Below are 25,206 nucleotides of genomic sequence, written 5' to 3'. Positions count from 1 at the left end.
ACCCGCAATTCCTGCAACTGCTACTTTCGAGCTAAAGGGCCACATACTCGCTCAACTAAAGGAGATTCCCTTCTATGGAAAAGACCACGAAGATGCGCACAAGCACTTGGATGAAGTCAATGATGTAGGTGATTACTTTAATGTTCCAAATGTACCTCGCGAGACCCAGCTACTTCGCATGCTTCCAGTTACATTCAAGGGTGCTACAAAAGATTGGCTCAAGTCACTCCCTCCCGGGTCGGTCACCACATGGTCTAAGATGAAAGAAAAATTTATTGACCACTTTTTCCCACCTTCTAAAATAGCCAAATTGAAGAAGGCCATTGCTAACTTTGAACAACAAGTTGGGGAGACACTATATGAAGCTTGGGAGAGATACAAGAGCCTGCTAAGGAATTGCCCACACCATGACCTTAATAGTCAACAAGAAGTCTCCATCTACTATGACGGAGTCAATGTCACAACAAGGCAGTTACATGACTCGCAAGGACCGCTCACAAAGAAGGCACCCCCGGTGATCAAGGAATTAATTGAAGAGTTCTCTAAGCATTCTAGGGAATACCACAACCCACGAAATGAAGTAAGTAGGGGGTAGTGAACACGGTCAACGATGGCATGGCGGCAATAATGGCTAAACTAGACAGTTTAGATAGAAGAATGACGAAGATGGATCAAACAATCCATGCTATCCGGGTGGGATGTGAAAATTGTAAAGGGCCTCACTTAACTAAAGATTGTGATTTGGATGAGAATGGAAACAAAAAGGCGCAAGTTTTCTATTCTAGTGGCGACAGATACGGTGAGAATTGGCGGAAACCCAAGAAGGAATGGCTCCCGTATGAAGAATACAAAAAGGCAAAGGAACAGAAATACAAGCAAAAATAGAGGGATTTCTATCAAAAGGAAGAACCGGTTGTGGAAAAAAGAACCGACTTAGAAGAAATGTTCACAAGATTTATAGCCGCGTCCGAGAAAAGGCACAATGATCATGATGCTGCAATACAAGAGACCAGGACTATACTTAGGAATCAGCAAGCATCTATACTCAACATTGAGAAACTTCTTGGGAAACTAGCACATCAAGTGAACGAGAGAAGACCGGGTGAACTTCCAAGTAAAAACCGAGAATAATCCGAGAATGGAGAATGTGAATGCTATAACATCTAGTTATGAGGAAATTTTCACTCCTATTACCCCTGCACAGAAGGTCTCAACTAAGGTGCAAGTAGAAAAGACAGAAGAGTCGAGTTTAGCTAAATCTGATCCGACTCGCCGAGTCCCTCTAATGGACTCGACGAGTCCACGCCCTGATGATAAATCTACTGTTTCCTTAAAGCCTTACATGCCTCCTTTTCCATTTCCAATTCGATCCATACCTGATGAAAAGGTCAAAGCATACAGAGCTTTCATGGAACATGTTAAAGCCCTTCAAGTCAACATCTCATTTGTTGAAATGATGCTTCAAACACCCAAATATTTAAACTTGCTTAAGGCTCTCTTCGCTGCTAGAAAAGGTATGGCAGATGTCGCGGAATTAGTATTGAATGAACTAACAGAAAAGACGGTCGATTCAGGAAGCATCTCGATTCCTTGCTAATTTGGAAATATACTTGCTACTCAAGCATTGACCGATTCGGGTGCAAGTATTAATTTAATGCCTTTTTCTTTCTTCAAGAAGCTGAATTTACCAGAGCCGAAGTTTATTAATATGAAGATCCATTTGGCGGACAAGACAATCATTCGTCCAAGAGGTGTTTGTGAAGATCTTCTAATAAAAGTGGACAAATTTGTATTTCCCGTGGACTTTGTAGTGCTTGACATGGAAGAAGACCCAAAAATTCCAATTATTTTGGGGAGACCATTTTTGAATTGATAGATGTATGCGAGTCAACACTAACATTGAGGGTAGGAGATCAGTCAGTTGTGTTCAAAGCTATACCAGAGAGTAAGCAAGAAGAAACAAGAAAAGAAGAAGTTTCCTCCATTGATTTGGATGATGAAATACTCCGAAAAGAACTTGAACTCCTACAAGAAGAAGATCCAAGGAAATTTCTACTATCTTCTGGAGGAAAAGATGATGTTGAATTTACCGGAGCCGAAGTTTATTAATATGAAGATCCATTTGGCGGACAAGACAATCATTCGTCCAAGAGGTGTTTGTGAAGATCTTCTAATAAAAGTGGACAAATTTGTATTTCCCGTGGACTTTGTAGTGCTTGACATGGAAGAAGACCCAAAAATTCCAATTATTTTGGGGAGACCATTTTTGAATTGATAGATGTATGCGAGTCAACACTAACATTGAGGGTAGGAGATCAGTCAGTTGTGTTCAAAGCTATACCAGAGAGTAAGCAAGAAGAAACAAGAAAAGAAGAAGTTTCCTCCATTGATTTGGATGATGAAATACTCCGAAAAGAACTTGAACTCCTACAAGAAGAAGATCCAAGGAAATTTCTACTATCTTCTGGAGGAAAAGATGATGTTGAATTTACCGGAGCCGAAGTTTATTAATATGAAGATCCATTTGGCGGACAAGACAATCATTCGTCCAAGAGGTGTTTGTGAAGATCTTCTAATAAAAGTGGACAAATTTGTATTTCTCGTGGACTTTGTAGTGCTTGACATGGAAGAAGACCCAAAAATTCCAATTATTTTGGGGAGACCATTTTTGAATTGATAGATGTATGCGAGTCAACACTAACATTGAGGGTAGGAGATCAGTCAGTTGTGTTCAAAGCTATACCAGAGAGTAAGCAAGAAGAAACAAGAAAAGAAGAAGTTTCCTCCATTGATTTGGATGATGAAATACTCCGAAAAGAACTTGAACTCCTACAAGAAGAAGATCCAAGGAAATTTCTACTATCTTCTGGAGGAAAAGATGATGTTGAAAAAGACTTAGAGGAGATAGAGAAGATGCTGAAGGGAACTGATTCAGAAAACACAATGGAATGTGAGGAATTCGCACCAACTCGACGAGTCCAGTCGAAGATTTCAGCAATTTGGATTATCTTGACCTTCTTGTCACCAGTCCCTTGCCTGATTTGGACATGAAGATTTTTCCTAATTCTTTAGGAGATCAAGAAGCAGAGGGTGAAATTGTTAAAGCATATGGTGACTTCCAACACGTTCAAGTAGCTTGCCTCGATACAATGATGCAAGAAGATGAAGACATTCGACTTGATGATGAGGCAAGTTTTGGAGAAGAGGGGAATGCAACGGTTAGGAAAGATGATGTTGATAACCCATTCTTTGAGACACGTATAACCAAACCTCGAGCCCGAGTTTTTCCCAATTATGAAGTAATGAAGTTTAAAGAAAGAGATGGACAAAAGAGGGTTCAAGAGAATGGGGTGAAGAAGAAGAAGGTGGGGAAAAGGACCATGCATGCAATTGAAGGAGATGCCATAAGGAAAAAGAGAGAAGAATTGAGAAGGGCATACAAGAGGAAGATACATGCTTATAAGACGAAGTATAAACTGCAAAATATTAGGCATGCATTCCCGATGCAGAAAAATGAAGAAACGTAGATGGGAAGGAGTCCAGCTAACGACTCCTTAAAAAGAAGCGCTTGGCGGGAGGCAACCCGTTATGAGAGTTTGCTTTCTTTTATCTTTCTCATTTTAGTTTTTGTTTGATTTTCGTTTTTAGGATTTTCTTTTTCTGTTTTCATCTTCTAAATCATCAAACATGACTGCTTGAGAGTACGCATGGTCTGAGTGTGGGGTGGATTGAATATTTTTTTTGAATACATGACAAAATGATATAACTTTTTTGAAATATTTTCAAGTGACTCGACGAGTCTATTCATAATCCAAATGAGTTTCAATTCGCGACTAGACTCGCTGAGTCGATTTTATTTACAGAAAAAAAAAGTAATAATTATATTTTTACATCTGGTAAAACTAGGGTTTTTACCCTAATGTGCTCATATTCCATTCATACTCGCCGTGCGCCTACTCTTATTCTCTCTCAAGCACTCACCAAGTTCTTCACTTTTTCTTCAAAATTCTCGAAGTCCATCAACCAAGGAACCATGTTTTCAAGAGGACAGAGCTCTCGAGGAAGTCAAGGAGATTCCCCTTGGTTGCATTTTCCACAAATCAACTCAAATTCAACAAGAACCAAGTGGAAGAAGAAGCTTGCGGAGCTCCAGAAAAAGGAGATATGTGCTCCCAATACAATCGATTGGGAATGGTTGGGGAGAGTTCTATATGAAGAAGAGTTGGCCCCTTATATAGTCACGACATTTGTGCACAATGGAGTATCCATTACATGTGATGGGTGGAGTCGTGTCTTCCGTATTCAAGAGCCAATTTATCGTGAGCTGTGCCTGGAGTTCTTTTCCACAATACACTTCCAAGGTGTGGATGATTATTATAACCCCGAAAGTATTACTTTTTGTCTTGGGGGTGAGCTTCGTCATTGTTCTATGGTCGAACTAGCTTGGAGATTGGGGATATATGACCAACAAGTGGTCAACATGGATGCATTTCGTACATTTTTGGAGCATTGCCATAAAGCATTTCCGGATGGGATCACAAGTTCAAGTTGGTGGAACACCATTGCTAATAAATTTTACATTCCGAATTCGGCTCAAGAAGGGAGCATACGATCGCCTATACACCGCCTTATTCACCGGTTGATTTCAAACACCATTAACCAAAGGAAAGATGATGACAAGGTTTCTAACCTTGATGTTTTCTTTCTTTGGAGCATCATTACACCTAATACTTTTTGCAAAATTCCATGGTGCATCGCTTCATACCTGGCGGAGGGAGCGGTCAAGGACCGCAAAACTTCAAAAATTAATGGTGGCATATTCGTGACACGTTTAGCCCATTCTTACGGGTTAATGGCTAGTGGTGCTTGGAACTTGCTGACAGAGATCCCAACATCTCCCTTTAATCCTATTCTTTTTTGCAGGGCACACATTATTGAAGATTATGGAGGAGGTTATTATGCTATCCCGCATGACGATCCGGTAATCGGGCCCGAGGCACCGGGACGGAGGGTTCGATCGAGACGTGAGAGGGAAGTGGAGGAGGAACCGCCGGTGACTCCAGTGGACAATGATGAAGTACCAATGGATTGGTACAGTGTCGAGATGAGGAGGCTCCAAGTCCAAATGGCGAGGGGTATTAATTTTAGCAACGAATCCCACGTGCGACTTTTTGACCATTTTCATATTCCACATATTGATGGGGGTAACTTCCCCTACATTCCTTCTTGGGACGAGATCATTAACGCAAGGCGGAGTGGAGCTGGTGGGAGCGGGGCTGTGCATGGCCATGATGAGGAAGAAGATGATGACTAGTTTCTTTTATGTCTTACTAAACAATTTTTATTTGTTTTTTTATCATCTTGCTTGGTGTGTTTTAAATTCTTAATTGGGACTTCAACTCTTATGTACTTTATGATCTATTTGCCTTGGTCTATTTCAAAATTTGGTTTAGGAAATGCTTACATAAGGAGTCTAGAGTATGTGAGAAAAACATGGAAACGAGTCAAGAGAGGTCGACGTATTGAGTCTAAGTGTCGAGTCCGGTCCGGAAGGGTTTATGAGTGAATGTTTACTGAAGCTATGGAAGTTTTAAAGTCCACTAGAATCTGGATTCAAGATAGAGTTAATTATTTTTCACCCAGAGAGGACTCGCCGAGTGCAATTAACCTACTCGATGAGCCGCAACGCATTTTCACGATTTCAATAATTTCGCGCTAGTACTCGACGACTCGTTTATATGACTCGTCGAGTCCTTCATTTATCTATCACAAGGGCTGCTGATTTTATGTTGATAGCTTCACCACTTGACCGCTTATTCTTTGCAATCAATTCCTGAAGATTTTACAGTATTTTTCATGCACATTTGGAGCTACCCACATGCGATTTGATGCCCACGACATGGATGAGTTGTTCACATGTCTAAAGTCGATTGAAGTAAGAGCTTAATAGAAGATGATCATCCTATCAACTGCTATCCCAGGGGAGTTTGTTCCAATTCTCTCTATATTTGTTTTGTTTTTCTTTTCATGCAATATATGCAATGGGGACATTGCATAAATTAAGTGTGGGGTAGGGGGTTGGTTAAATTAGTTAAAATTTTAGTCAAATTTCGAAAATCATGAAATTTTAGTTAATTTGAAATTTTTGCATTCCAAAAATGTTGCTTAGGACTTAATTTAGAAAATTTTGGTAAAAAGTAATTAGGGTTCATGTTAGAATTATGTTGATGATTGCATGAAAACTCAAATGTATAGTTGACCCTATATACGTTCTAGTGCATTTGTGGCTTCCTTATTCCAGTGAAATCATGGGACAAAAACATGACCTCACTTAGCCCGAAGGATGCATTATGTTTAGCATCGTGTACCAGAATTGTATCCAGGAAAATTATTATTTTAGCCAATAAAGGTTGAAGTTGAGCGCCCCTGCTTAAGCATGTAGGGTTTTGAGTGAGAAAAAGTGAGGTACATGTAAAAAAAGAGAGAATTACAAGAAAAGTTGTAAGAATTTTGGAGCAACTAAAGTGAAGATCAAAAGATCAAAATTCCAAAAGTGCAAAAATTGAAGATACCAAAGATCAAATCAAACAAGGTGGTGAATTCAAAGAAATCAAAGATCGAATTATTAAGGAAATAAAGAATTCAAAAGAGCTCCATAGTGGTATCATAAATTGTAATTCTAGATTATGTATGCTTGGGTTGCTCAACCAAAAATACCTTGAGGATAGGAGGTTTTCTGCGGATGGATTCGGAGGGATGCATAAAATGAGCATTGTTCAGGATAAGTGGGTGAATGTTTATGAGGATTGTAAGCATTTGGAAATGGGGGTTTTTAGGAAAAATTTAGACACAAATGCATGCGTTGCGATCTTGGCATAATGGCTAGGTTAGATTGGAGTTGTCCTATGTGATTCTAATGTGCTAAAATTCAGGTTTGCTTGGGGGCAAGCAAAAGTCAAGTGTGGGGTATTTTGATTGTTGCATATTTAGTCTCATATTAAGTATAGATTTTTATCATTTTTTAGCTAATTTAATGCATATCATGGACAAAAGATACTTAAAAGTATTTGAATTGTGTTTTCAGTCCAAAAGCAAGCTTGGAAGCAAAAGGGAACAGGAGAAGCAGTTGGAAGCTCGGGAGTTGAAAAAAGAAGAAAAATGCTAAAAATACAAGGTACTCGGCGAGTAGGGTCGACTACTCGGCGATTTTCATCGAAGATTCGAGAGGATAAAGACTCCGTGACTTACCGTGTACGGGAATTAAGGGATGGACTCGACGAGTCGATCATGGACTCGGTGAGTCGGTTCGAATCCATAAAAACAGTTGTCCAGATCGACACAAAAAATTCTGGAACCCTTGGGAAGGAGCAAGTTGCGAATCAGAGCCATGAGAGATCTGGAGAACGAAGATACAACCAAAAAACCAATTCCAAAGGAGGTTTGAGGCAAATTCACATTATTCTTACTTTAATCTATTGCTATTCATCATGTTTAGACTTTAAGATTTCTTTTTTGTGCTGTTAATCACCTCAATCATGAGCTAAAACCTTTAAACTTCTGTTTGGGGAGACAATATTGATACTATGGTGTGATTTATGGTAGGATTAATTTAATATTGGTGATTTTGTTGATTCTAGCTTGTTAAAGAACCTTATGTGTGAATGATAACTAATTTTATGTTAATAGGAAGACAATTAAGCTGCATGAACATCTCTTAATTGCTACCTCATATAATTTATGTGACCACTTTATTATATGACTAGGATTAGCGACTGTGAAACTAGAATTAATAGAAAAATCGGTAAATTCATGTGTGAGCTTGTGTGATGACCATCAACAAGAGGTTAACTAAAGGACCAAATTAGTTAGCTATTACAAGTCTAAATTAACCCGAATAAATAATCTAGTGAATTAAATTAAATTAGACAATTGGCCACTGTTTGAGTTAGTTTGTTCTCTAAGGATTAGTGCAGCGAACATGAATCTAATCACTTGAATAGGAAGCCAATAGAATAATTAATCCATTGCACTATTACCATAATATCAACCATAGGATCAATTAAGTCGAACTAAATAGAAGTTCCCTTCGTCATTGGATTTAGTTGAATCTCTGATTTTCTAGTTTTTAGTTTAAGTAATAGTTAGTAAGTTTCTAGTCTTGTAAAACTAGAGCAAACCCCTTTTATTATTTAAGTTTAGTTTTTAGTTTTAATTTACCGTTCCCTGTGTTCGATACCCTACTTGCTTAGCTTTACCACAATTGATAGGTCCACTGTCTTTGTGTGTTAATTTTATAATTGAAAGTAGGTTTAAAACTAGTTCGTTTCACACACATCAAATAGCTAAAATGTAATTGACATTTGATGAATGAATAAAAGGAGATTTATTTATAAGTAAAGTTACTATCTTGTGTCAATTGTTTACTATTGTTTCACTTTTGCAAGTTTTGACTTCCGGAATAATAAGATTATTCAAACTATCCATAGTTGATCATACTTTGGAAGTAGGTTATGAGGTTAGACTGTCATGAATTGGCTTGTAGATTGTCCAAGGTGTTAGACATAGCAAAAGTATGCTACAACATTCATGAGTGCTCTTGAAATAAGATATGAGTATTGGATTAAACCCACGCTCACCTAAATCACTTCATGGAATTCATCATGAGTGATTGTGAGACGATAATATCATATAGTCTTCAAACAAAGATATGTGAGTTGTTGACTACGAGTTGGTTGTGCATTGATGGTATGAAAATTCATCAGTAATTTGATGTTATAAAACGTATTGTTGTGCATGATTTAACGAGTAGTTAGTAGAAGCATATAAGTCGAAGTTTATCTGTACCTTTTATCCTAAGAGGATTAAAAGTTATATCTTGGGCCCCTCGATGATTTTGTTTGGCTTATGTGTCGGGCTCGGTCAGGACTCAATTGATGTGTTCAATTAAGTTCTATGCCAAACAAATCAGAAATCGGGAAACAAAGTGAATGACAATAAGTATGACTATATTCCATGTATTTCTCTGCATGATATCTTGAAGAACAGAGGATTATATGATCCCTTATTTAAAGGATGCATCACTGAATGGGTCAGAGTTTCAACATTGGATTTTGAGAGCTACGATTGCTAATCGGATTTTGAAGTGGCATTGGCAGTTATAGTTATTGTACTTATCCAAGTAGGAGACTATTGGATTAGGTGTCTAAGCCCATAACTATAATTGGTAGGTACTTGACCCAATAGTAGTATGGTCCTTGTGGGTTGCCTTCACCAGAGTAATTTGATAGGATGGACTTTTGAGGAAGATGTTATTTGTGATTTATTAATATATTATAAGTATAATATATTAATTGAGAAATCATATTTAATTAGTATTGATCAAAAGTTGATTTTGAATTAATTTATTGATCAAAAGAGACTGATTAAATTTACAGGGACTGATTAAGTAAATCAGTAATACTTATAGTATGGGCTAATGACCCATAGTTGATTAGGATGGGCTAAACCTATGTGATAGTTCATGAAGGTTTAAACCCAAAGGGCCTAAGAAATATGAAGGATCATGGTGATTTAGGGTTTGCATGGATGTAACCCTAGACTTTCCCAAACTATAAAAGCATCCCCTTAAGCCATAAAATCGGCCCCACGCATTATTGACAAGAACTATAACCGATTTTAGTGCTATCTAGCCTCTCCTCATAAGCCTCCTCTTGAATTTGGTGTTTGTGACACATTAGAGGCATCACAATTGAGGTGTTAAAGCTTTTAAATGCCAAGAACTACAAGCTACATCAATAGGTATTCATCTAACTTGGTTTTATGTTGTATATCTTCAACTGCATGCTTGTTAGGATGTATGCTTTGGAAATTTGAAATTGCATGTATAATTAGAGAAAACTTAGATCCAAAGCATCTGGGGTTTCATGTGGACCATAGGAGTGTTATAGTGCTCAAAACCCAACAACATATCCCTGAACTGCTCCTAAGTAACCACAACTCTCTGATCATCAGTGTAAGACCCAGTCATCAACCTCCACCAGTCCTTTGCCCCGGACCTCAGCAGGTTCAAGGCACATCTGACCTTCTAGTCAGAAGGACATGAACACGTGAAGAAACAACCCTTCACATCAGACAGCCAACTCATGGCTCTGATCAGATCCCGAGTCCCATTAAAAATCGTGGGCTTCGTGTTACTGAAGTCCGGGTACTGAAAATCCCAACCAGCTCCTCCCCTGCCGCCGTTATAGCTTATGTAGCTTTTGCGGCATCGTCTCTGCAAGGGCTACATAGCGCTCGTCGAGACTTCGTTTCCATGGAAGTGATCTCCATTGGAATACTCTGTAATGTCTGATGACAAGTCTTTGTGACTTTTTTGCATAGTCATTACAAGAGGATCAATGCATATAAGTTTAGAATCTAACAGATTTTGGTAAATGGTAGGAATTTGGAATTCTTACATTTACCGTAAGGATTTGGGTTTTTGGAATTAGAATCATTGAAATTATATTCAATTGATCTATTCCACAAAGTAAGGATCATAGAAAAACCATAGTGTGCATGCTTGGTGTATGGCATAACTAAAGTCTGGATAAACATAGTGTGCATCCTTAGAGCATGTCATGACTATAGTTTTGATTCAAATATAAAGTTGATGATTTGAAACATTATACAATTAATAATGAGTAATCAATATGGTGTTTAAATGAAAGGTGTTCTATTTACTCTCAAAGGTGCTCGGGGCAATATTGAATTAGTATTATTCTTGTGTTTCACTTAGCATGTTTTCAGGCATCCAGAATAACTAGGTCATTCTTCCCGGATGACTAAGTTATTCAAACCATTCACAGTCGATAATACGTTGGAAGTAGGTACTAAGGCAAGACCGTAATGAAGTTGGCTTGTAGATGTCTAAGGTGTTAGACATAGCAAAAAGTTTCTACAACATTCATGAGTGCTCATAAGTTTTGAGTATTAGATTAAACCCACGCTCATTTGACTCACTTCATGGATTTTATCATGAGTGATAAGGAGATGATAACATCTTATATTCTTCAAACCTAGAGATATGAGTTGTTGCCTATGAGTTAGTCATACAATGATTGTATGAAAACACATTGGTAACTCGATGTTATAAAACGTGCCTTTGTGTATGATTGAACAAGTAGTTGAACAAGCATATGATTCGAAGCTTAACCATTCCTTTTACCCTTGAAGGGATAAAAAGTGATATATGTGGGCCCCCGATGATTTAGTGATGACACCCGTAAGTGCTTGGCCAAGCCTGGACTGATTTGATTTGTTTAATTAGTCATAGGAATATATGATCCCTTGTCTAATGGAAAAGTAATTGACTAGGTCAAAGTTCGACAGCGGCTTTAAGAGCTACGATTGCTAGTCGGGTTTTGGAGTCGTACGCAAGAATAGTTTTAAACTTATCCAAGTGGGAGACTGTTGGATTAGTGTCTAAGCCAATAAGTATAATTAGTATATACTTGACCCGATTTGGCATGGTTCATTTGGGTTACAAGGCATCGGAACAATTGGATAGACAAAATGAGAAAAAAGGATACTTATGATTTATATTAATATATAATAATTTCTAATATATTAATATGAAATCATATTATTTAATTAGTATTGATCAAGAATTAATTTAGAATTAATTTAGTGATCAAAAGGAACTAATTAAATATGGACTCTTATATATATATATATATATATATATATATATATATATATATATATATATATATATATAGGATGGGCCAAGTTCATTTAGGTTGGGCTAAGCTGTCATGGATAATCCATGGAATGTTTAACCCATGGATCCTATGGAAATGAAAGGTCATGGGTATTAGGGTTTACATAAATGTTACCCTAATCCTCCACGCTATATAAAGAGGTCTATGGTTCATGAAATGGGGCTAAGTGCTAGGCACTAGAGTGTGTATACACAAGAGGGCAAACCGATTTCATGAGGGTGAACCTAAGTATCCTTGTTCTCTAGTTATTCCAAGGGTTCTTGGTGTTTTGTGAACAATTTGAGGTGCAACACTTGAGGCACTAGGCTCTTAAAGGTTCAAGACTTCAAGCTCCATCAAAAGGTATGTCATTCTACTAGATTCGTGTAGTATAAATGCCTCATATTGTGCTAGTTAGGATGAAACCTTGGAATATTGAATATTTGCATGTATAATAGAGAAAACATAGATCCATGGTTTATAGGGTTGCATGTACACCATAGGAGTGTTAGAATACTAAAAACCCATCAACTTAATCATGGGGAATAGGAAAGTGTCGCTTGTCACCAAGATTGGAGTTTATTCTTTATTTCTTAGTAGTGGGTTCAATTTTGAGTTGAATAATTGTTGATACTCATCTGATATGGCGAGAAATATTATTTCCTTTCATGGTTTGTATAAACAAGGTTTTAGAGTTTCATTTGATAATGAAATTGGTTCTATTAATGCTTTCTATAATGGTGTATTTTATTTTAAAGCATTGCCTTGTAATGGTATATATGAAATTGTGATGGTTGTAGACAACTTAGGAAATAATGTGTTGAATATTTACTTGTCCAATGGTTTGGACAAGGCCTGCTTGTGGCATTGTCGTCTTGGACATGTCAACAAGAAGCGCATAGCCAACTCCAAAAGGATGGAGTCTTGGAGTCATTAGACTTGAAGTCGGATGACACTTGCGAATCTTGTTTGCTTGGAAATATGACCAAGTCACCCTTCACTGGTACTTGCGAAAGGGGTGAAGGTCTATTGGATCTCATACACACCAATGTGTGTGGACCCTTCAAATCCGCCACAAGGAATGCTAACCACTTCTATGTGACAGTTACTGATGATTACATCATATATGGTTATATCTACTTCATCAAGTATATGTCAGAAACCTTTGAAAAGTTCAAAGAGTTTAAGCAAGAAGTGGAGAATCAATTGGGCTGGAAGATAAAGATGCTCCGATCCGATCTAGGTGGTGAGTATGTTAGTATCAAGTTTCACGACTACCTTATGGAATGTGGAATGGTTTCACAGTTGACGCCACCTAAGACACCGCAGTTGAATGGTGTGGCTGAGAGGCGCAATCGAACCGTGTTCATGGTTCGTTCCATGATGAGTCGAGCTTCGTTACCTATCTCATTCTAGGAGTATGCCTTAGAGACTGTCATCATATCCTTAACCAAGTCCCAACTAAGAAGGTTAGCAAAACACCTCACGCGATGTGGATAGGGAAGGTTCCCTCGTTAGCACATATCAAATTTTGGGGTTGTGAGGCTTTCATAAGACGAGAGACTCACGAAAAGCTCGAACCTCGTAGTGAGCGATGTATTTTCATCGGCTACCCATAGAAGTCCTTTCGGTATCTCTTCTATAGACCGAGTGACAATGTTGTCTTCGTTGCAAGGAGAGGGGTTTTCCGAGAGAGAGAGAGAGAGAACACAGATGCCAAAAGGACAGTAGGAGGCAAATTGACCTTAAAGAGCTTAAGTGAAGAAGGAACCTCAATCACTAGTGCTCAACCCGAGGAGGAAACTCCTGTTGAACCAATTGACGAGTATGTACGTCTGATACGCTCCAGTAGAGTTAGTTTCCCACCTGTGTTATATGGTTTTCATATAACAACTAAAGGTAATACGTTTATCAGTGATAGTAGTTTAATAAATTTAGATGAACCTAATAACTACAAGGAAGCCATGGCAGGCCTTGAGTGTGCAAAATGAAAAGAGACTATGGACAGCGAGATTCAGTCCATGTATGACAATCAAATATGGAACTTGGTTGACAATGTGCCAGGTTGCAAGACATTCGGGTGCAAATGGATCTTCAAGAAGAAAACCGAGATGGATGGGAAAGTACATACATATAAGGCACGACTGGTTGCGAAGGACTATACCCAAACTCACGGAGTTGACTATGATAAGACCTTCTCACCAGTAGAGAATATTAAATCTATAAGGGTTATGTTAGCCATAGATACATTTCACGAGTATGAAATATGGCAAATGGATGTCCAAACCACTTTCCTTAATGGACAGTTGGCTGAAGATGTTTACATGTGTCAGCCAGAGGGTTGTGTCAACGGAAAGTACCCTAATAGGGTGTGTAAGCTGGAGAAATCCATCTATGGAATAAAATAAGCATCTCGCAGATGGAATCTTTATTTTGATGAGAGAGTCAAAGTGTTTGGATTTTTGAGAAGCGAGGATGAGTCCTGTGTATATGTCAAAGCTAGCGGGAGTATAGTTAGCTTTCTGGTATTGTATGTAGATGACATACTGCTCATAGGAAACGACATCCCAACCTTGCAGGAGGTGAAGTCCTGGCTTGGGAAGTGTTTCACTATGAAGGACCTGGGGAAGCTACTTACATTCTAGGGATAAGGATATTGAGAAACAGGAGTAAAAGACTAATAGGACTTAGTCAAAGTACCTACTTAGATAAGGTGTTGAAACGTTTCAACATGGAGAATTCCAAGAAAGGTGACTTACCTATCTAGAGAAATACCAAACTGAGCAAAGCTCAGAGTCCGAGAACTGATGAAAAGATAGCAGATATGAGTCATGTACCATATGCCTCCGCTGTTGGATCAATCATGTACGCTATGACGTGTACTCGCCCTGATGTGGCTTTTGCTTTAAGCATGGTTAGTCGATATCAAGGGAACCTTGGTAGAGCTCACTGGACTGTAGTAAAGAATATTCTTAAGTGCCTGCGGAGGACTAAGGACTGGGTCCTTACCATCGGTGGGAGTGATGACTTGAGAGTGAAAGGGTATTGTGACGCCGATTTTCAGAGCAACAGAGATAACATGCGCTCTCAGTTGGGTTGGGTGTTTACCCTTAATGGAGGAGCAATAACATGGAAAAGTTCCAAGAAGGAGACTGTAGCTGATACAACGTGCGAATCAGAGTACATAGCAACGAGTGAAGCATCGAAGGAGGAGATATGGTTGAAAAACTTCATCGGAGACCTTGGAGTTGTACCATCCATAAAGGAGCCTGCGGAGATTTTCTGCGATAATGAAGGAGCGGTTGCCTTAACCAAGGAACCGAGAGATCATGGAAGATCCAGACATATCGATAAAAAGTACCACTTCATAAGACATCAAGTAGAAGAAGGAATCCTCGTAATAAAGATGTATCGTCAGAGGATAACCCAGCAGATCCCCTTACGAAGGGACTGAGTAGGGTTAAGCACTTGCAGCATGCTAAGAGTATCGGGCTGAAGGACGATACTAGTTTAAGTGATTAGATAAATATTTAGAAACTTGTAATAGCTAAAATGTAATTGACATTTGATTAATGAATAAAAGGAGTTTTATTTATAAGTAAAGTTACTATCTTTTGTCAACTGTTTACTATTGTTTCACTTTTGCAAGTTTTGACTTCCGGAATAATAAGATTATTCAAACTATCCATAGTCGATCATACTTTGGAAGTAGGTTATGAGGCTAGACTATCATGAATTGGCTTGTAGATTGTCCAAGGTGTTAGACATAGGAAAAGTATGCTACATCATTCATGAGTGCTCTTGAAATAAGATATGAGTACTGGATTAAACCCACGCTCACCTGAATCACTTCATAGAATTCTTCATGAGTGATTGTGAGACGATAATATCATACAGTCTTCAAACCAAGATATATGAGTTGTTGACTACGAGTTGGCTGTGCATTGATGGTATGAAAATTCATCAGTAATTTGATGTTATAAAATGTATTGTTGTGCATGATTTAACGAGTAGTTAGTAGAAGCATATAAGTCGAAGTTTATCTGTTCCTTTTATCCTAAGAGGATTAAAAGTTATATCTTGGGTCCCTCGATGATTTTGTTTGGCTTATGTGTCGGGCCCGGTCAGGACTTCATTGATGTGTTCAATTAAGTTCTATGTCAAACAAATCAGAAATCGGGAAACAAAGTGAATGACAATAAGTATGACTATATTCCATGTATTTATCCGCATGATATCTTGAAGATCAGAGGATTATACAATCCCTTATCTAAAGGATGCGTCACTGAATGGGTCAGAGTTTCAACATTGGCTTTTGAGAGCTACGATTGATAATCAGATTTTGAAGTGGCATTGGCTGTTATAGTGTCTAAGCCCATAACCATGTTTGTCAAGTACATTTTTGGATTAGTGTCTAAGCCCATAACCATGTTTGTCAAGTACTTGACCCGATTGTGCATGGTCCTTTTGGGTTGCCTTCAAACCTGGTAATGGAATAGGATAATTGTTGGAGAGAGAAGAATGATTTATTAATTTATTACTTGGTTAATAAATTAATTTGAAATCAAGATAAATGATTTATTAATGTATTATGGATATAATATATTAATTAGAAATCATATTGTTTAATTAATATTTAATCAGAAATTAATTTGGAATTAATTTTAGGACTAAAGGAATTAATTGAAACTCCAGGGACTAAAGGTGACAATGTTCAAAAGTTGAGCATTGAAGCATTCTAGAACCTTCCTTAGAGGTGGGGAACGAAATGTAGAATGTCTTAGGGTTTCCTTGGGCTCTAAGGGTGCCTTGGAAGCCTTAGGGAGGAAGTTAAGGGATTAGGGTTATCTATGATACACCTGCCTTATCCTAAACCTTCCTTATCACCTATATAAACCCTTAAAGGGTTGGATTTCGTCTAAGGCACTCCAAGAGAGGCTTAGAGCCGAATTTTACAGTTCCCTTCTCTCTCCATAGTAATCCTTGGTTGCTAGGTTTGTTTGTGAGCCATTAGAAGCACTACACTTGTGGTGCTTACTTTCAAGACTTAGGGTTTGAAGATTTAAGTTGTTATTACAATATAACAACAAGAGGTATGTAATCTAACCATCTTGGTTAATTTCGAAAATAACAATCATCTTTAGGGTTTCATTATGTGTTCAAAATGTTGTGTATCTAATCGTGAAAACATAGATCCAATGCTAGGGTTGCATTTACACATAGGATTGTTTGTATAAAACCCATCAGTGGTATCAGAGCCATTGGTTAACTTGTTTTCAATTAGCTTATTCAATTGTATGAACTTGACATATTAGGGTTTATTGCCAATAAACCCTAGGAGGCTAGGGTTTTTCGAGATTAGGGTTTGCAAACCCTAATTTGCAAGAGTTTGAATAAGATCTTCAAATCCTTTCCTTAAACCCTTAAATTTCGAGATCTAGGGTTTGTTTTAATCCCTTGATTTTCGAGATTTTCCTCCTCCCCAAGATAAAATCCTAAATTTTAGGGATTTGGATTATCCCATATCTTGTAATTATCCTCTAATTGTTATATATGGTAATTATAGATTTTGCATTATCCTATCCTTATTTTCGAGATCTAGGGAGATAATTAAGGGATTAGGATATCTTAAATGTATAAATGGTAATTATCCTCATGATTTAGATAATACCTTATGATTTAATAATTAAATTAATAGTCTAATTCAAGATAATTATTAAATCAAGAGTTTTAACATTTAAAATTTTAATTTACATGTCATAAATTCGAAAAAATTTAAGAGAAATTAAAACTAAATTGTTTTGAAAAAGTTTCAAAATCTTGCCCTCAAGTTTTGGAATTTAAAAGTTGATTAAAAGTTTAATTTAGGAATGTTAAATTCTAAAACCCTAGTATTGTTTTGAAAAGTTAAAATCACACCCTTATGGTTTTATTAATTAATTAAGGTGTATAATTGAAAGAAGTTTAATAAATCCATAAAAGTTTTGGTTTTCAATTAAAAGTATAATTGTTATATTTGACCACCTAGTATTTTAAAAATGTAAAACACACCCTATACTATATATAACATTAAAAGTCTAACATTATATATATGTATAAGTAAAAGTCAGTCTTACCGTTAGTAGGCCTCATTCACAAAGCTAGTCTATAAGGGGTGTTTAAGGAAATTGCCTATAAAATGGAGATTGAATGGATATCCACTCTTACCTACCGCACTCTTGACTAGTGGAGGGTCGTTAGCCGAACGGGTAGGATAGGACAAAAACCTTCCATTATAAGTATAATGTAGTACAAAAGTAACTAAATGTTTTACAAATTCCCAATCTTAGTTACTTAGGCAAAAGTGAATTGATGCAATTCCATAAAATTACACTTTGTACCATTGCGAAGACGTTAGTGGAGCGTGTGTGGTTTACCGGCACACTAAATCGCTCTAAGCGAAGGTAGCAAAGGGTGACTCAATGTTTGTCATAGTTCAGTGGAGCGTGTGTGGTTTACCGGCACATCGAATAGATGACTGTAACATGTCGGGGAACCATGTAAGTTTGCATGGTTATTCACATCCGCTTTGTGATCCTCGGCATCCCAGTCACAAACTAGAGGGGCATATCGAGATTTAAACATGCCATTGAAATGTTCAATGAATCTCAAAGAATCTAGGAGTTTTTCATAAATTTAAAACTTAAATTTCTTTTTCGTTTTTCATGGTGGAAAATTAGTGAATCGTAATTCTCTTACCTTCAAATATTCTGAAACTAGATTACGGCATCCCTTTTCTAGGTTGTGGCGTGTTGTGTCCTAGCCTTAATATCTCATTTGGGTGATTTATTAAGGACTCAATCAATCAACTAACTTGAAATTTCTCCCGTTTTGTAGATGTCTGATTCTAACCGTGGTCTTCCCGGATCCCAAGGAAAAGGTGTTCCTATTAAAAGTGATAGCTTGTTCCAAAGTGAAGGATCAATATGGACTAGCTTGATCTCACTCCCTCCTCCTCCTCCCGTTGTTCTCCCCTACCCACAAGATCGAAGATTTGAAAGGTTCAAGATCACTGAGACCCTATTGGCAATGCAACATGAAGATGGTAAACCCGTGTGTGCTCACGTCCTAGGGATGAAATCACACATCGATAGGTTGATTATGTTAGGTTCGTCTTTCCCCAATAAGGTGGTTGTGGACTGGGTTCTTCAGTCACTCCCTGAATCATATGATAAGTTCATAAGAGAGTATTATATGATGGAAATTGACGCGACCCTCATTGACTTAACCTAAATGCTCATTGCTGCTGAATCAGAAATGGTTTGGCGAAGTAATAAAGCATATTTGTCTAGTGAATCAACCAACCATGCTTCCGTGGACGCTCTAGGAGAGGCCACATGTTTCTTCTGCCAAGGGAAAGGGAAATGGATTCGAAGCTGCCAAAGGAATTGAAGAGTCTAAGAGATGGAAGAGTCAAGAAGTGTGGCTCTGCTTCAAGTATAAAAATCCACTATCTAACTCCATTAAATTCCTATTCTTTATACATATTGTGATAAGATTACATGTGCATGTTTTGTAGGATCAAAGAAAAGAAAGGAAGGTTGATGGAATAGCAAGATGAGTCTGGTCACGAAGAAATGGATTGCGATCGCATGGATTCGAAGATCAGATTTTGAGCTTAGGAAGTTATGATAGATTTGTTAGGAGTATTAGAATACATACTTTTTCATTTGAATTTTGCGTTGTAAGGACATGTTTTCCGCTGTTTTGATGAATAAAATTGTAACGCCTGTGTTTCCAGGCTTGCCATTTTTAGCAATGTAACAGTCTAGGTTAACCTTTGTAACCCGTTTTGAAATAATAAGAGTGTATTATTTGAGTATTATGTGTTTTGTGCTTAATTGCTCAATTATGTGGTTTGATTAATTAAGAATAAAAATAAGCGTCAAAATTTAAGTGTAAAATAAACTTGATATCTTTGGTTAATGTTGTAGTAGTTGAAACGAGGTTTCCGAATATATATAGAGCGCCCAAATCTGACTTCGTATGAGGAAGTTATGATTTATTGAAGTTTTGGCTTAGCGGTGTGCAGCCCGAAATACTCGATTTGAGATCGAGCGGTTTTTAGCCGAAGCAATCTAAACGAAGATCGAAGGTCTCGTTGTTGGTATCGAAGCGATAAAAAGGTAGGCGAGAACGGACGTCAAACGAAGAAGTTATGAATTTATAACGAAGTTTTTCTGTCCCGGCCTATTAAAAATAAATAATAAAAATAAAGTTAAAATTAGCCAACGAAGTCTAAACGAAAGTTGTAGAGCGTAGTCTCACCTTCGCGTGGATATAAAGAACGTCGAAAACGGAGTTCGTATGAAGAAGATATGAATTTCCAAAGTTTATTAAATATTTTGTATTTAAATTTAATCTTTAATTCGGATGATTATCCGAAGGAGTCACCGATCTGATCCGAAGTACGCCCCGCGTACAGCGAAGCATGACGCACCTCGCACTCGAGTTCTTCGGATGACGAACGCCATGACGTTTCGGAGCAGTACGCCCCGCGTACTGCAGTACACCCCACGTACTCCGAGGCTCCAGCCTCCTATAAATAGGATGCGATGGCAGCTGAGTTCTTTTTCTATTTTCTCTCTTCTCTCTCCCGTTTTGCATCGATTTGCGTGCCAGAAATACCCCGAAGCCCCGGTAATATTCTCGAGCCCCGAGGCAAGTCCCGAGATCCCGAAGATCCCGAGAAGTGCGGTTCCCGAGCCGAAGCTCTGCCCGCGAGAAGTTCGATTTTTGTGAAGATCTTCCAGATCTGCTGAGGATTACTACTTCTATAAGTTGTACTGCTGTCCGATCATCTTCTGATCAAGTGAGTGTATACTACCTTTCATAAACACGATAATAATACAAGTATGGTTTGAGTGTATTAAGTATATTGTTGTTTATATGTGTGAATGTGTATTCACTTTCTTCTATCTTATAGATCTGATTATTTCTCTATGAAATACGTGTTATGTGTGTGTGTGCCTCATCTGTTATGTGGAATATGTATTGATTAAAGCATGCTATACAGGTTTTTAAACTATGTATAAAAATTTATATTTTTATCTACTAATATGTTGGGTAGAACATGTGTAGATAGTTGGTGTGTAAAAAACAGATGAGAGGCCTCGTTGTTGTTTGATTTAGTCATCTAGCGGAGTTTAGATGACGACCACAGACTTTTCTAGATAGTCTTGTGGAAACATTAGCAGGTTCGCCACCTGTAGGTGTTAATGAACTTGGGTGTTCATTCGTTGTACTCCATCCCCCTCATGGTTGCCTTATTTGACTTATATTGCTGAGGAACCCCCGAAGCATGTGTTGTCGCCCCGATGAAATATTCTTAGACTAGGTCCCTTATGTTAGTTGTTTTAGGGACATAAAGTGAGAATAACGGGAATAGGTAATTGGGTTATTGTTGGTTGGTGGAAATTAAATATGATTATTTATTGTGGGTGGAAAACCCTATATGCTCACCAGGCTCCCAAGCCTGACCCACTCAGTTTTATTTGTATTACAGGAAGTGGCGCGAGGGCATAAGATGGATGAACCATCAAGTTGTTTTGTTTACAAGTCTGTATATGTATATATTTGTTGAATGACTTGTAATGTTATCGTTTATGCTTATTGGTCTGTATCGGAACATGACACCCCGTGTTTTGATTATATAATGAAAATACATTTCTTTTATGAAATGCTTTGGTAAACATTGTTTTATCATGTTTTGTTTTTGGGAACAAATTCCGCAACTCTTTCAAATCAAAAGGATTTACTCTGAAATTATTTTAAAAGCATAAATGAAAATCGGTCTTTTCTGGCCGAGATTTTGGGGATGTCACAAAAATAAATTTTGGATTTTATCTTATTTGATTATCCTTGCAATAGCATATATGAAAAAAATTGATGTTTATGTACTTCTAAATATTAGCAATATGGATTTGATTCTTAATTCGATTACTTGTGGAAGCGTCAAAAGTTTACTAAGTAGGGAGAGTTTTCATCGCCCAAGTTTCAAGTTGATAGGAACTTGGAATCGTGCAACAAGAATTGCATGATGAATGAAAACTATCACATTTGGGAAATTTAGACTCGTCGTTGGCAAAGTGTCAAGTGAAGGACTATGAGATCAAGTACACAAAGTTGTGTATTGATCAAGTCCACCACAAGAGTGACAAGATATTCGTCATGATTTACTAATGTTTAGTAAATATGGTTACACTTATAAGATTAAGTATAATTCTGAATTAATTAAAAGAGTTTCAATCAATAGCAGAACGAATAAGAAGAATCAAGTAGGCAGAAAGATAAAAGTTTCTCTGTTCTAAGAAGAAGGGAGAGTACCTTTTATTGTGTTTTATGATAGGACTTAATGATTAAGAACCATGTCTCAATTGATCCTCTAAGTGATTCTTAGTACAATTTATATGTCGAAGAAAAGGAAATGAGAATTGTGAAAGTGGTTAAATCAAGAAGTCAATCATACTTCGTTCCAATGTCAAGTCTTAGAGTTATACTCCAATATTGTGAATTAGGTGATAAGTCTTAAGAAGGTTTATAACATTCGTCAAATGTGGAACTTGGAAAAGGCTTTCTTGTTCTCGCACATTTGAAATTGGTAAGTCGTGATGTCTTGGATAAGACAAAGACCAACTAGGACCAATTATGTGAAAAGTTTTGTCTTGATAAAGGTTGCACTAACTCTTGAATATTTGTTTGTCAATAAATGTTTCTTAACAATGGAATCTTACATGTCAATGAGTCAGTGGGAGTCTTAATGGTCTTGAAAAGTTTCAAGAACAAATCAAGAATAGACCTTATAATACAACACTAGCACACGACTTGAGGTTTACGACCTATCGTGTTGACACAATTTTGTTTCTATGGCATTCCAAATTGAGTTAATTATGCAAATGAGTTCTACGAGTTCTCAATGGATTGTATAAGGGCAAGGCACCTTGTTCAATGGAAAGTACATTGAAATGGAGGGGTGAAGTGCTAAATAACTTGGAAGCAATGGTGGGACCCTTGATCGCAAGAAATTAAGAAAAGCAAGTTCTATCCATAAGAGTTTGGATTTGTCATCAACATTATCTTGTGATTATGGTTACGACAAATTCACATGGACGAGAATGAATACACCACAAAATCTAAGTGTCATAAGGTTTCTTTCGTTCATAAGAATGATGGTAAGGAAACGCTTTCACTAAGAGAGATTTTGAAGATAGCATTATATGATTTGGGTTTCTCAAATTCAACTTTGATTACGGCATACCTCTTCATAGTTCGAATTGTGGGAAATGGCAAATAGGTCTGAACATCTTAGACTTATTGATATGAGTCTTAAAATCGTTTAGACATATACATATGAGCTGTCCAAGGAAAGGTGTATGAGTTTGAGAAGCTTAAATAGAGTCTTATCGAAGCATCTAGTATTAGAAATATGAACTTAAGAAATTGTTTTCTAAAAGTTCAACTGAATTCTGAATACATGTCAAAGCTAGTGGGAGCATAAGTGTTATGCTGGTAAAGAAATAATCATCATGTAAGTGGGAGCATGATTATTATGGTAAGTATTGCAAGTTAGCAATATTAATTATAGAAAAACAAGTGTTGAACTTTGCAATGTTTTAAGGGTTGAAAAATTGTTTTGCTATAATTAAGGGTGAGAATATTGTACTTCGTTTCAAGATCTAAAGCTTAGATTGAGAAATTTTAATAAATTTAGTCAAAGGATACATAGTGTGTTCTTAAAATTTTGACTATGATTACGGTATCCCTCTTCATAGTTCAGATTGTAAGAACGTGACACATGAAATATTATGGCAAAAGATTGATAGATTTATCGTATCTTTATGTAAGACATTATGCATCGTGTCCCATACGCTTCGGGTATAGGATCGATTGCAAATGCTATAATATTTCACCATTCTAAAATTTTTCCAAATGTCTAGCGCATTAAGAGGGGAAAAGGACAAGAATCGGTTTTGACTAAGATAATTAAACAACTATCAAAGGACGATCCAAAGCTCGTTGAGGATTGGTCGCTTGTGAGTATTTGGAAGTATGGCATTGAATGGACCATATCGACATCATTATGAATAGATAAGATTCTATTAAGAATGAGTTGCATATAGTGAATATGGAAATGTTTCCATAATAGGGAGTTGGAAATTAAAAGAATTTATGTCTAGATTAGAAAATTTTATGCAAAAGGATGTTCAAAGAATGTACTTTGAGTGAGAGACATCACATTTATAGAATTGTTCTGTAACTATTTTGATAGAGTACCTTGTGATTTCGATGGCCGAGTCTTTGTGATTTTGTGCCGTAACTTCACAAGAGGATCATTGCATAAAATATTAGAATCTGACATATTCTATAAGTAACAAGAATTTGATATTCTTGTGCTTATGGTAAAGAATTGGGATTTGTGAAATGAGAATGATTGAAAATGTGTTCACTTGATCTATTTCACAAAGTAATAGACCATTGAAAACCAAAGTGTGCATGCTTGGAGCATGGGACAATTGTGGTTATAATTCAAGTTATAAAGTTGATTATCTGAAACGTTAAACAATAGATAATGGGTAATCAATATGGTGATTAAATAAAGGTGTTTTATTTATACTCAAGGGTTGGGACCATATAGGATTAGTATTACCTTTGTGTTTCACTTTGCATGTTTTGACTTCCAGAATAATTGAGTTTATTAAGAATAATCGAATTATTCAAACGGACCACAGTCAGTCATACGTTGGAAGTAAGTATGAATGAAGATTGTCATGAATTGGTTTGTAGATTGTCTAGAGTGTATTAGACATAGCAAAGGTTTGCTACAACGTTCATGAGTGCTTATGAATATGATTTTGAGCATTGGATTAAACCCACGTTCACTTGGATCGCTTCATGGATTTTATCACGAGCGATTGGTGAGACGATAATATCTTGTATTCTTTAAACCGAGATGTGTGAGTTGTATCTTGTGAATCGGTTGCACATTGATAATATGTAAACGCACCGGTAACTCGGTGTTATAAAACTTATTGATGTGTGTGATTTGGTGAGTGAGTGCAAGCAAACATTGAGTCGAAGTTTATCCATTCCTTTTACCCAAAGTGGGATAAAAGTGATATTTGTGGGCCGCTCGATGATTTAGTGATGACAAAAGTAAATGCTCGGCCGGGCTAGGGCTGATTTGATTTGTTCAATTAGTCGTTCGTCGTAAATCGAAAATCGAGAAACAACACATAGACTGAGAGAATGATTTTAATCCATGTCTTGTGTCTATACGATATCTAGAATGGAGGAATATATGATCCCTTATCTGAAGGACAGGTTACTGATAAGATCAGAGTTTGACAGCGTCTTTGAGAGCTACGATTGCTAATCGAGTTGTACTTACATTTGTGGTTATTAGACTTATCCAAGTGGGAGACTGTTG

At 37.1% G+C, this 25,206-nt stretch overlaps 1 non-coding gene across 1 annotated transcript; it reads right to left on the bottom strand.

Moving 5' to 3' along the window:
- Window positions 1-307: 307 nt before the first annotated feature.
- Window positions 308-414, bottom strand: LOC145077543 (small nucleolar RNA R71). Its single transcript, XR_013693285.1, has one exon. It is a non-coding gene; the product is annotated as a small nucleolar RNA R71 (small nucleolar RNA).
- Window positions 415-25,206: the final 24,792 nt, after the last annotated feature.

Source organism: Lactuca serriola, chromosome 9, assembly GCF_051521515.1.
Source record: "Lactuca serriola cultivar US96UC23 chromosome 9, Lser_US96UC23_V15, whole genome shotgun sequence".
Taxonomy (NCBI): domain Eukaryota; kingdom Viridiplantae; phylum Streptophyta; class Magnoliopsida; order Asterales; family Asteraceae; genus Lactuca; species Lactuca serriola.
Note: the sequence above shows the minus strand (reverse complement) of the source record. Positions and strands in the feature narration are given on the sequence as shown.